Below are 14,372 nucleotides of genomic sequence, written 5' to 3'. Positions count from 1 at the left end.
GAGCTCTTGCCTGACATGTATGAGGACCTGGGTTCCATCTCTAGCACTTAAAAAACGAAACCCAAACAGGAAAAGAGAGAAGCCAGGTGCAGTGGCACAGCCTCTCCCCGGGTTTAGGCAGGAAGATACTTGAAACTACAACTTTAAGAATAGCCAAGAAAAAAGATAATATAGCCCAGCCGTGGTGGCGCACATCTCTAATTTCAGGAGGCAGACACAGGCGGATCAGGCAATCTGCTAGTTCGAGGCCAGCAAAATCTAAACAATGTGCACCAAGATAGCCAGAGCTAAACAGTGAGATCTTGTCTAAAAAAAAAAAAAAAAAAAAAAAGGAAGAAGAAAGAGGAAGGGGGGACAACATATTAAGACCTGCCCTGCCCTTCTCCTCCAGGGAAAAAGACAGTTTTTAAGTCTGGGGAACTCTAAAAAGCAGGCCAGGTCACCAGGCTAAGGTCCTTTTAGAGCTCAGCAAACACACTTGCTGGTATACGAGAACATGGGCCAAACTGTGTTTTCTAGAGGCAATCCCAAGGGACAGATACAAGTATAAACAACTATAAGTAAAACCAGCACTCTGTATATGTCAAACCAATCGAGGGAGGCACACAGGTGCTAGTGTCCACAGTAAGGCCGAGTGTTTTGCTGGCTTGGTTTGGACCTTCTGTGTATGGCCTTAGCTCCCTGTTTTGAGAGGAAGCCCAGGACTGGTCCTCTGGAGGAAAGGCGGAGCTAGCAACAGACTCAGCAAAATTCTGGTTTCACATTTCATAACCAACACATTCCCATACCCAGATAACCCGTCCTCTCACCTCCCCCTTTCAGCTTAAGCAAGCTGCCCAGCACATCCCCTTCCTGCAGGTTCCAGAGACTAGGCCTATTCTCTCTGCCATGCTTGGCTCTTGGAGCCCCGGCACCTGCCTGCTAGGTGTGCATGTAGGCTGTGAGGCCACCTCAAGGTGCAGCTGGCAGAAACCAGGGCCACACAATGTTCACAGCTCAGTCAGAGAAAACGTCCCCAGAGAGGTCACAGCTGTAGCCAGACCCACCACACCCCTCTGAGTCCTGCCTTCTCAGCTACATTGTTCTTCTGCTTCTCCCTAAGACCCTAAGCACTCATGAACTCATGGCCAGTAGCTCTCACACACAGAGGGGCCCTGCCAAGTGACTCCAAGGGAGAATGGCCAAGCACTCTTTCAGAGCAGACAGGGTCACCATCACTTAGTTCGCTGTACTCCTCTGTTGAAGGCCCAACACTTGCCAACCCACCTCTGAGGGTTCTGATTCTGTTCTTCCCTATGCTCCGAGCTCTAGGTGTGGAAGCTCCCAGCAGGCTTCTCTCACCCTGAACTCCTTCCCAGAGTCCTGCCATTAACTCTACTCTTTCCCTCCTCTACCCCTAAGAGTCACACACTCCCTAACAACAGAATCTTTCAAGAGTAGCAGTCCCTTTGCACATACACGACCTCATGTGCCTGTGCACACACCAGGTCTCCATAGGGCCCCAGAGCCATTAGTGATTAAAAAACAAAACAAAAAACCCAATTGTGCAAGAGGCTCACAGCTATAATTCCAGCACACAGGAGGCAGAGGCATTTTGAGACCAAGCTGGAGGTACAGTTTAGTGTGACAGCGCTTGTCTAGAACACATGAAGCCATATTATCAGACCCAGGATCACTGAAAGATAAAGAAAAAAGTTATTTTTGAACATGGGAATTAGAGGTTAGCTTCGGCTATATAGTCTAGACAAGACTGGGCTCTAAAGTCAAGAGGAGGCCAGGGGGTTCCAACAAAAACAAACAACAGGGGGCTGGAGAGATGGATCAGTGGTTAAGAGCACTGGCTGCTCTTCCAGAGGTCCCTGGTTTAATTCCCAGCACCTACATGGCAGCTCATAACTGTCTGGTCTATAACTCAAATTCCAGTGGATCCGATTCCCTCACACAGGTATATACGTAGCACCAAATGTACATAACAATAAATTTTTGAAAAATTAAAACAACAAAAATCAAAAGGGAGGCAAAACTTAGAAGTCTGTCCTGCTTTGGCAAAGGAGGCACTGGACAGTCTAGAGAGGGCAAAAAGAACATGGCCATGGGGTGGGGGCCACGAAAGCTACGGGCTGGTGCTACAGGCTGGGGTGCAGGGGACTGCAAAAGGCAAGTAGTACTATAGAGTGGAAAAGTTCACTCAGAGGCTGAGAACACCTGTCTTCCCCGGCTTTATCATGCCTGTTTTACATGTGTGAGGCCCCTGAGCTGAGTGTCCAGAGTCACATAGCTTGACAGGAAGGCATCAAGTCCTACTGCTACAGGGCTCCAGGTCCAGACTAGAATATCCAGGCCACCATTCTCCCCTTAAGTGACCAAGGTAGAACCTGGTTTACCAGGAAAATGGAGGAAGCCTTTTGTTTTAGATGTATGTGGCATAGTTCCCTTACACTGAAATGGTGTCACAGAACTTTAAGCATGTGGCTGGTGTTACAAAGACATCCTATCCACAGTCCTTCCACCTGCTACCATGTGGCAGAACCCAAGACACAATGAAGCTGCCTGCATCATGGCACCCAGAGGTATCTGAAAAGGTTTAGCCAAGCCACCTCACCTCTGTCTCCTGAGCTGCCTGGTAGCCAAGCTGCCCACAAGCTGCAAGTCCCAGGGCAGGTGACCCAAACACACTACCACTGTTTCCTATGGGCTGTTTCTAAGATGAGACCCACAGGTGGACAGAAACAAACTCAAAGTGCTAACTGCCACAGAAGATGGCTTTCCAAGGTCAAGGACCTCATACTCCTCCCTGGGATCTGGTCTGGTCTCCTGGTTATGAGGCAAGGAGATATGTTCCTGTCAGCAGAACTCTGACTAAGCTACCAACCAGGTGTGACCCCCTTCCCAGAAAGCTGAGGGTCAAGCCCTGTTTTTTATCATCACCTATCGAAACAACTGGAAACAAGTAGAGAGGTCCTGCCAACTCTACCTTCTAAAACAGCCAACTGCTGCTCAGCTACAGCCAAATGATGCCTTGGTCCCCAGAAGAGATGTACACAGCACCCCTGGCTCTAGAACCCCAAGTGCATATTTTATATATCCTACAAGACTAAGGTGACTTCCCCACCTCATCCCACACTGTGCTTAGCACACTCCACAGTAGAGACAGTCAAGAGCCAGATGCACAGGTAAGGACTATCATAGACTCCATGCAATAGGGGTGATTGGAAGTGCATGTAGCACTTCAGACAGCCAGTGCACACTGGGCCTGCAGAAACAGAACCCCACAGCAGGACAGGAATCATTTCAAGACATGCTAACTATCTACATGCTGTGCCAATTAGGTTCTATGGTGACTAAGATCACCCACAACTAAGCAGAAGAGTGCTATGGCCGGAAAGCATATACCCTCCACAGTCACCTGCTGGAATCCTACCCCCAAAGTGGTGGGGATTGTGAGGTGATGATGAGATCATGAGAGTAGAAACCTAAGTGAAATCCTCATCATCATGAAGAAGTTGGGTTAAGGCCTTGTTCCATTTGCAGCAGGCTACAGCCATCAGGCATCTCTTTAAAGCACCACATATTCCTTCCCTCAGCAGACAGTCTGAGACCACCCTGCTCATGGGTCTCCAAACTCCAAGCCCATGGGAAGAAAACTGCCCCAGCCTATGATCCCATTGCTAAGATCCTCATGTCCCACTAAATTCAGTACACCATTCTAGAAACACACTCAGTTCCCAGGGTGGCCTTGGGACCAGGACTCTCCAATCCAGCATCTAGTGTCATACAAAATATAAGCATCACAACTGCCTTCCCTGAAGCCACTAAGCTCCAATGCACCAGGACTCCAGGCAAAAAGGGCTACAGACGGGCACAGGAACTCCCTGCCTACTCCCAGGCAATGCTCAGCAGTATAGCAGGCCTAAGACTAAGCAAAGCAGAATTATGGGCACCAACAAATCACCAGGTGGACTAGGATCTGAGCAAAGCATGGGGAAGCCTACATTCGCTGTTCTCAACTGTTTTCCTGTGCCATTCTATAGTAGAAGCCATGGTCTATACTGATGGCTTTCAGTCTCCCACAGACTCACATAAAAACCCTATCTGGGCCTGACACCACAAACCACCATCACTCTTAGCAGGCTTATCAGGACACAGACCCCCTGGCGAGCGATGGCCCAAACTGTCAGTGTGGGCTGATAACTGTGGTGACAATGTCACCCATCTGCACCCACAGCTGCTCCTACCCAGGAGACCTATGGGCAGAGCTTCTTTCTCCCCCACATCTTCCTCCATTACTAGTGACACTGCCACAGGCACTCTACTTCTTCAAAACCAGCTCTGATTTCATTCTGCACGTGGTTGGTTTTAAGCACCACCTCATTCCAGCACCTTTCACACACACAGAGTATTAGGAGAAAGATTACACTCAGAATTATAAAAACAAGCCAGGGATGGTAGCCATATGCGTAAAATCTCAGCACTTGAGAAGTGGAGGCAGGAGATCAGGAGTTCAAAGGTCAGTTTCAGTTGTCAGCCTCAGCTACATAAGGCCCAGGCTCAAAACAACAACAACAACAAAAAGTTTTTAATTAGAAGCATGGGGCTGGGAATGTGGCTCTGTGGTTGGGTGTTTGCCTAGCATGTAAAGTCCACCAAACTTTTCAGGGCATGGTGGCACATGCCTGAATCCCAGCAGTCCCCAGAGCTTAGGAGACTGAGGCAGAAAGAGGACAAGTTCTAGGCCAGGGTTGGCTACAGAACAAGACATGTTGAGATAAGACGAAACAAAACAAAAAGAATAGTTCAGACTAGAAACATGTAGATAGCTGTAGGTGTTGGGTAACAAGTTGAGATGACACTATCACACTGTTTTGTTCACCTTTCTAGGTCTGAGAATAGCAATAACACATTTCAAAATCCTTCTGATCAGATGAGGTACCTGCCTAGACATCTTCCAAAACTAGCCCAGGTGAGATGTCACTCAATGTTCTCATCCCTGTATGTCTCAAGGCTCACTGTGTCCAGGTATCTGTCCACACAGAGGCATCATCAGGGTAGAATGGATCTCAGAACCAGCCCTAGCCAAGCCTAGTTGACCTGATGGGAATGATGACACAAGGACAGAATTGGGCACCAGGGCAAGCTCACCAAGGTCACTGGCCACTGGCAGTGTTACATATCAGCAGTAACAGCACTAGGGGATTACAGAAGGGGATAGCTGCTTGTCCTCACAGCTACAGGGAACCAGGTGAGACAACACAAGGGCTAAGCTAGTGAGTATCCCATCCCCAGCTTAAAGATCCTTCCCACCATACTCCTAAGAGCCTAAGATGAGCAGCTGAGCAGCCAGTAGCTAAGAAGAGCCTCCTCCAGCAGCAGGCACTCTCTAGGTATGGGTAGCAACAGCAAAAGGGCCTTGAGCAGGAATGCAAGGAAGAACATTTCTACATTTCCCTGGGCATTTTAAGTAGTGATTAACTTGAGACCATAAGCCATGAATATCGACACATCTTGGGTATGCACCAGGCTTGCCTACCCATGATGGAGTTCTGGGCAAGCCACTTAACCTTCACATTCTGAGTTCTATCAGAAGGCTCAATGCTCTTTGTGTTAGTAGCTGTCACTCCTACTCTTCAAGTGCCTACTCCACAGGAACAAATATCCCTTGATCTCATGGTTATCACATAGAGGCTGAGGCTGTGAGCAGTGGCGGTTTCTGGGCCAAGGCCTCAAAGTCAGGGCTGGCCACTCCCTGTACTTCTCCCAGGACAAAGCTGGGCTCTGAAAAGCTCCCACTGAAGAGTAAAAGGTGCAGGCCCTTCCCCACCCTCTTCAGAATTAAGATCACTTTAGCTATACATGACTCATTCAACAAGAGTGGAAATGCTTTCGATAGCTTTGCAATTCTCTGCACTCTGCCTTAAGGACACAACTGTTGGTCCCCATTCCACACGTTTCCCCCGCCCCCTTCCAATTACAGGCTAAACAGGCAGTATGTTGAAAAAAGGACAGTTTGACTTACAGCCTGACCTCCCTGTTCAAGCTCTCCCCCAAGTCAGAACGGTGCTGAGCAATGGCAGAACAGGAACAGGCCGGCCCACTCCTGGACCTGACTCCATCCAGCAGAGGGGAGTGCTGCACAGAGGTGTACAGGGCCTCAGCAGGGGAGGGCTTCCCTATTCCAAGCTTTGATGCAAACAGTTTTACATAAGCGATATGAAAAACCACTAACGGTCACTCCAGTATTCCTGTTACTTGCCTGACTGGGAGGAGATTTGCATGCTGGAGGGAAGCCCAGGGGAGTGCAGTTATTTGTAGAGAAATAAAGCAAGAGAACCTCTATGCTTTCCTGTACTCACTTTCCTTCAGCACACATAAATTTCTCAAGTCAAGAGACCCTGCCCTCCATCCTGATGCCCAATATACCAAGGGAACTGAAAAACAGCTGCTGTGCTGGAGACAAGCCAATGAGGCTCCATCTTTTGGGGTCCTTACCATCTCTGCCATCCTCATTCTTTGATTCAGTTGCCTTCTCTTACTCTAGGAACAAAGGGGACAAAGTCCCCTCCCTATGCTTTCATGTCCTTACTCAAACATTCTTGACTGCATTCTTTGGTTTGTGTTTTTTTCAATCCTATTCTGTAGCCCAGGCTAACCTCAAACTTCCAGCGGTGGGATTATAGATGTGAGCCTCCACACCCAGCTCTCATGCACTGTTATCCACCAGTAGTAAGGTCAGAGACAGGTAAAAAGCTCCAGGCTTGACCATGCTGTGGCCCTCTAGAGCAGCCAAATCTTCTGCCCACTGATGGGCACACGAGGTCTTCTGGTCACAAAGCTACCCCATATATCTGGTTTACCGCTTTCCAGCCACTGCATGTTCTGTTCTGAGCATGAGGTTAGAACAACTTGTTGAATTACATCCCAACAACCCAGCACATTTACATGCCTTAGCAGGATCTGAAGACAGTCAAGCACGCCACACCAGCCCATCCTGGGTTCTCACGAAGAGGTTCCAACACCCTAGTCTCCCAGTCCAGGTCCTCTTCATCATCTTCCCTAGCCTACCCAATGGCTCTCACCCCAAGATCAGTAGGAGCCTTGGGGCCTAGGGCACGGGAGAAGAAAGAGCAAATGGGAATGCTGGATTACCAAGCAAAAGTCCCCAAGGAGCCACAGGCCCAAGCGCCTTGGTCATTTTACTACGGGTGCCTTTTTCTGGCAAATTAAATTTTAACTAAAGGCATAATGCCACAGGCTTATATTTTAACCAGATTAAACAAAAAATGCAACTCCTAACTGAACCATGAAGACCTATGAAATCCCCCATCTTTCTGCCATTTAACACCAAGCACTTAGAAACCATGCAACACAACACTGAGGTACAAGACAGTCCATGTCCAGTGGCAGCTCAATGAAACAGGGCTTTGTCCCTCAGATACACAGGAGGCATGGGATACTCTGCAAGAATACCCTCAGGGTCCCAAGGCACAGTCTCGGTATCTCCTTAACTAGCTGCCTGAGAACTCCTGGCAGGCCCGTCTAGACCCAAGGTCACCTTCATGCTCCTTCCACACCTAGGCAAAAGGAAGGCTGTCAGACAACAGAATGGCTCAGGCTCATAAGCCCAGCACTGGGAGGCGAGGCAGGGGGGACTGCTGCAATTTTCAGGCCAGCCTGATGTGAGGTAAGACCCTGACTTTTAAATGAAGAAGACTCCTCACAGAATAGTCCAGCAGCAGAGGTCCCAAGGACAGTTCAATAAATCTGTTTTTCTGAGACAGGAACCTTATAGGTCCCCCATTCAGCCACCCCACTCTAAGAACCGATTCCATGGTGTTCCAAGATATTCTGTAACTTCTCCTTAGGCCTGAGGATGAGTTATGGCTCTGTGACCAAGTTCATAGACAATAATTACAAAAGTCAAAACTGCTTCTCTGGACTGAGCCGACACAGCCTAAAGATTACAGAAATGTTCTGAATTACTGTTTCCACGTACTTCTGTCACAGGAAAGAACAAAAGTGACCAATAAAAAGATGTTCCAGTATGAATGCAGTTACATTAGAATAAAACTTCATAGTGAGAAATGGAATACAGCCATCAGTGGGGGTATGACTTTCACACTGTTAAGAACAATTTGTTCTTGTTCGTGTAAGTGGCATTGATGGTGGGAATGATGTCATTAGGATGTCTGACATTGGATCTTACTTTTAAAATGCCTGAAGTGTACTACAAATGACATCTTTTAAAACTATTCAAATTGGAGCCAGGCACTCGGGAGGCAGAGGCAGGTAGATCTACCTGAGTTCAAGGCCAGCCTAGTCTACATAGTGAGTTCTGAAACAGCCAATGCCACAGTGAAACCTTGTCTTTAAAAAAAAAACACAAAGAAAGAGAGAGACAAAAAGATTTAGATATATCCATTACTTTAAATGTGTCCACAGTTTTTCAAAGTTATAGTATGAGAACACTTGCACAAAAATATGGGAAGGCATTTATTTTAATGAAAATTTAACCCACTAGGGAGGGGCATAAGGGGAGAAGAGGGAGGGAGGGAGGAACTGGGAGGAGATGAGGGAGGGGGCTATAGCCAGATACAAAGTGAATAAATTGTAATTAATGAAATTTTTAAAAATTTAATCCACTACTGCAGATAAACATCTTTTGGTATTCAACTAGTTTTCCTATGTCCAGATTTGATCCTCCTGCCTCAGCAGTCTGAGTACTCTGAGTACTAGGATTACAGGAATATACCACCACGCCTGGCTCTAGACTTACTTTCCCCCCTGGTATTTTGAGACAGGGTTGGTCTTTACCCCAGGGTAGCCTAGAATTCATTATGTGGCCCAGGCTGACCTCAAATCTGGGTCAATCCTTTGCCTCAGCTTCTTGAGTACAGGGATTACAGGTATGGACTACCTTGCCCAGCCTTGTTCAATACAAGTGATTTTACCTCCAGTGTAGATGTCAAACCTTACCCTTAAAATAATAAAAATTAAAAATAAACAGATAGGTCCAGGTGGTGGTGGTGCACACCTTTAATCCTAGCATTCTGGAGGCAGAGGCAGGTGGATCTCTGTGAGTCTGAGTCATCTTGTTATAGAACCAGGACAGCCAGCGATACACACAGAGAAACCCTGTCTTGAAAGAAAACCAAAAAACAAACAAACAGACAGATGGAGGGCTAGTGAGGCGGCTCAGCAGGTGGAGGTACAGAAAAGTGGAAGGAGAGAGCCAACACCAAAGTTGTTCTCTGACCCCACATCTGCACAGTTGCATGTGTACCCCCTTAATGCATACACACATACAGTATCTTTTTAAAGAACTGACGGAGGGCTGGGCATGGTGGTGCATATCTTTTACGCCATCACTGGGATGGGGAGGCAGAGGCAAGAGGGTGCCTGGAACTCAACAGCCAGCCTCCAGGTTCAGTGAGAGACTTTTGATTCAAAATAAGGTAGAGATTTATAGAGAAAGATACCCAGTGTCAGTTTCTGGCCTTGCACGAACTCACGCACACACGTATACACACACACAGAAGTGTGTACACGCATGCATGCGAGAACACACATATGTACACCACACATAAACAGCTGATGGAAAGCTGCTGGTATGGTATGGTAGTGAGAGTGAGTACCGCATAGGAGGCCTAGAACTCAATCCTGGTCCTCCAAAAATCGATGGAAAAATATTCTCTCCTTACTCCAAACCAAAAATCACTCTGCTCATTGGTTGCACTTCCCTCAAATGGTGACTAAGTTGCTGAAAACAGAGAGCTATTTATTATGCTTTGGCTTACAACAGCTAAGTGATGGCTTAAAATTATGCTGTAAGACTTGTACACAAAGTACAAAATCTACTACATCAGAACCAAATGCATGCCCACCTCAAAGTCTCAATGCCTCTTCATCTTCTAGTTCAGAGTGTGGCTTTTCTTACTCAAGATTTCCCCCTTGTCTGAAACAGGGGGATGTGGTAACCAAGTCATGTGGCTGCAAGTTGAAGAGACACAAACTACAAGCACTCAAACCAAGGTTTGGCCAAATAGGATCTGTTGGCCATGCAGGATCCTGGTGTAGAAGGCACCATGCCGGGCCCCTTCCCTACCCAACCACCCAGATGGTCATACCCTTCCACAGATGGCAGGGGATGGCTGGCCTGGGCTTGAAAGAGTCAGGAAGCTAAGATATAGATCAAAACCATAACTGGACAGTGGTGACAAATGTCTTTAATCCTAGCACTCTGGAGGCAGAGGCAGGCAGATCTCTAAGTTAGAGGCCTGCCTGTTTTACAGAGTGAGTTCTAGGACAGTCAGAACTACACAAAGAAACCCTGTCTCAAAAAACCCCAAACCACAACAAAACATTGTAAAGTATATTCCAGGGCACATGAGGGTTCTGGGTTCCACTTGTAGGCAGCCTAGCACCCTCAAACCCCTGTACAAGAAGGCCACACCTAGCACAAAATAAGGATGAACAAGATAATGAGAGGGTTAGCCCCCTTTAAAAGAAACCCAAGCCTGGGGTGGCAGTTCATACTTGGAATTGAAAGAGTTGTTGGGTAGAGTAGGATCAGAGTTCAAGATCATCCTTGGCTACATAGTGAATTTAAGGCCAGCAAGAGCTATATGAGATCCTGTCTCAAAAAAGGCAACAACAACAAAAATGGACTTTTCTGGAGAGCAGACTCAGTGGTTAAGCATTTGTTGTTCTTGCAGAAGATCTGGGTTCAATTCCCAGCACCCACATGGTGGCTCACAGCCCTCTGTAACTCCAGCCCCAGGAAATCCTCTTCTGACCTCTTTGGACACCTGGCACACATGTAGTACACATAAATACATGCAGGCAAACATCCACACACATAAAATAGTAAAGTAAATAAATCTAAACAGAACAAACAATGACAACCACACCTAAGCTGTAGCTGAAGCACAGGGAACTTGAAACTGTCCTTTCTCCAGCCTCAGGTGCTGTGTCCTTCCTACAGCTCCCCAAACACATCCCAGCAACTACTGGAGACAAATACACTCCACCATCCACATTGTCTGCCTTACATCCTTAGCCACTAAGACACGAACAGAGTGACCCCTTGAGACGGGGCAAGAGAAAAGCTAACAGTGATAAAACAAACAACAACAAAAACACAAATGGGCTGTGCCTATTAGTCTGCCAAGTTTAATCTTTTTTTTTTTTTTTAATAAAATCTCAGGCTAAAAAGATGGCTCAGTGGTTAAGAGCATGTATTGCTCTTCCAGAGGACTCAGGTTTGATCCTCAGCATCCACATCAGACAGTTCACAACTACCTGAAACTCCAGCTCCAGGAGGGTGGGAGGTCGTACACGCTCATGTACATACAAAGACACACATATGCACATAGCTTAAAATGATAAATTTTAAAAATTAAAAAAAAAGGGGGGTTTCCTCCTTTCGTATGCCAGACTGGCCTTGAACTTTCAATCCTGCTGCATCAGCCTTCCTCATGCCACAGTGTTTTATTCTTAAAGCCACCTCATAGAGCCAGGCACTGTGGTACACAACTGTAATTCCAGCACCTGTCAGGAGAAGGCACTCTAGAGGTGGAGGCAGCAGTGTCAGGCGTCCAAGGCTAGTCTTTGGACCCAGTCTTAAAAAAAAAAAGAAATTCCCAAACATATACAAACAATAACAAACCCCAGGCACACTCCAGTCTTCACATAAAAGACAGGGAGGTGCCTGACCAGGTTCCTCAGGCTGGGAAAAGGGCTGTTCTTTCCAGCAGCATGGAGGAAGCCTCAAGTTTCTCAGAAAGGAAGGCGGGTATCACAGGCCTCAGAACTTGATAGTGAGGAGGGGGTGCACTCAAGGCACATTTTGAAAGTTCCCATTTAAAAAGATCCTTGTTCATTGACTTTGGTGGAGCAGTTACCCTAAAGCAAACAAGGGGAGCTTGTCTAGGAGCTGGTGGGGGAGGTGCTTCAGCTGAGCCCTCTGCAGACTCTGGCTTATGGGGTCTTCCACCCCCACGTGGCTCATCATTCATGAGGTTGTTCCCACTGCGGAATCTTTACTGGACACCACTGAACATTCATATCACCTGGCCTGCAGGCTCCTAATGGCATATCACTAAGTGCACCCTTGCTGACATAATTACATTATGATTAAAAAAAAAAAATCTAGGGAACCACAGGAGGTGAACATAGAGTAGCATCTTCACCCACCCTTAACAAGAACACAGCTTTTAGCACATTCTGGTTCCACAAATTACAGGCACGGTTCTGCCAGGGGTGTTCCCCAGGAGGGCACTAGCAATTTGGGGTTGTCTGCCACCTACAATGATCGCCAGTCTCTCTTATTCAATGCCAGGCCACAAATCTGTCAGAAACCATCCCTTGCTGGGGCACCAGGGTCTTCAGGACAATGAGAAGGCACAAGGCAGGGTGGCCCAGCCATCCTAAACCCTAACAGCAGCTTTGTTCAATCCTCCCATCTGCCTTCTGCATAAAACAGATGATATCAATTCAGCACCCTCTAAACACCAGCTCAAATACCTTCTGAAGCTCCTTTCCTACACGAGACCAGGAGCTGCAGCATCAGAGCCCCCCTCCGCCCCCGCAGATCTGCAGGGCAGACGGAGAAGGGGCAAGAACCCTTTCCAGCTCCCTCAGCCCCTCCCCGACTCCCTCCTCTCCAATAAGAAAAGTTGGGTGTTAAAGGCAAGCTACCTTGGAGATCACCCAGTCCAATCTCTGATCTGCTTTCACGATGCGACAAGGGCCAAAGCTGCAGCACACAACAGCTCTGCAAGGGAAGCCAGTGAATCCTCCACGGCATGGGGTGCTGGCCCTGGGCGGCCTCCACAGTCCCCGGTTTGAGATGGGATGTCTCCCAAATAAATCACACACATAAATAACATGCATTTCAAACCTTTCAATGGAACAACTTCTTTTCAGCAGCAGTCAGTCATCAAACAACCAGATCCAATGCTACTCAAGTGTAGGATTTTCAGATGACCTACTTCCCCATCCCCCCACCCCCCAAAGCACTTGATTTCTTCATTATGCTGGAGTCTCTTCCCACCTGGAGCCCACACAGCTTCAGGCCACGGTCACCGCCTCTCCCCCTTCTCTGAAGCTTCTGCAAAATCTCTGCAGAGCCTTAATCAACTTGCTCTTCTAAGGTGGGATTTGGATCTAAGCAGCAAGAGGGTGTTGTTCCCATTTGTTTCAAGGCTGGTGGAGGGTCCCAGTTCCAACGACCAGCCATTTGTCATTCTGAATCAGTGAGGCACCCCTCCAACTTTTCACTTAACATTTTCTTGCTACAAGAAAAAAATAAGAGGAAAAGATTTCCACCACACCCTACCTGTCAGGAGGACAGTGGCGGCAGCTGAAGGGAATTTGCTTAGAACACACTTCCACCGTTCAGTGGGGTGACCCAGGTGTCCTGTGGTCCACCCTCTGAGTTGCTGGGCCTAGATGACCACTAGAAACAATTGCTTCAATCACTCATCTTGCAAATCCTGTCTCCAGGCAGGCACTCGTCTTTGAACACCTTAGTAACAAGGAGCTGCAAGACCCTGTGTGTGGTCAGCTAGGGGACCAGAAGGGGAGACTGAGGCAGAAGTTGAAGTCACACTCCATCAATATCCCACGGGGAAAGTACGAGACCCAGACTCCCCAGGAGACGTAGTGCCTCTTCCCTCCCACGTCTGGGCTCACCTTAGAGAATTATTACGAATAACTAACGGCAGGCTGTGTTCCCCATCGTGGACATACCTCCCCTGGAAAAGCCCTCCGCAGGAGTGTGCTCTCGGGGTGCCCATCTAGCGCAGCACACCTTGGAGAGGAATGGGTTAAGCTCAAGGGGCTGGAGAAAGATGGGGAGAGAGACGGGGCTTCTCCAAATCCGAAGCTGTGCACCTAGAGTTCAGTGCTCCCGTCTTCTCCAGGGAGGAGGTGGGCTTCAGGAAATAAAAGGTGCCCGGGAAAGGTCAGGCCACCAGCTAGCAGCGCTGCAAGCAATCTGTGTTGGGGGACAAGGAGAGAGAGCGGTGGCCCAGGAACATTTCAAGGTGGTGGGCCGGTGAACTCCCAGAAGTTAGCAAGGGCTGGAGAGAGGAGGGTGCGCACCCAACGCCAGAGGCGGGAGGTGAGCTCTAGGGTGGCCCCGGGCCGGTGCGCAAGGAGGCACACACCGCGGCCGCGGGGCCCGGGATGCGGACGAGCAAGGGCAGGTGCGGGCTGCAGCGCAGCAGCCGGGTGGGGGCGGGGAAGAGACGTCGGGTCGGTCGGGCCGCCGGTTCGAGGCCCGGGCCGCGCGGAGGGGGCGGGGCGGCAGGTGCGGCCGCTCACCTGTCTCCTCCGGCCGGGGCCGCGGGGCTGGCTGGCGGCTGGGGTGCGGG

At 48.5% G+C, this 14,372-nt stretch overlaps 1 protein-coding gene across 1 annotated transcript in view; it reads right to left on the bottom strand.

Annotated features, from left to right (window-relative positions):
• Positions 1-14,372, bottom strand: part of Slc45a4 (solute carrier family 45 member 4) — a 69,718-nt gene extending 55,346 nt beyond the window's left edge. The window contains exon 1 of the mRNA XM_055626551.1: positions 14,323-14,372. The gene's annotated coding sequence lies outside the window, so the exon portion shown is untranslated. The remainder of the gene's footprint in view (positions 1-14,322) is intronic.

Source organism: Psammomys obesus, unplaced genomic scaffold (genome assembly GCF_907164565.1).
Source record: "Psammomys obesus unplaced genomic scaffold, mPsaObe1.curated_primary_1811, whole genome shotgun sequence".
Lineage (NCBI taxonomy): Eukaryota > Metazoa > Chordata > Mammalia > Rodentia > Muridae > Psammomys > Psammomys obesus.
Note: the sequence above shows the minus strand (reverse complement) of the source record. Positions and strands in the feature narration are given on the sequence as shown.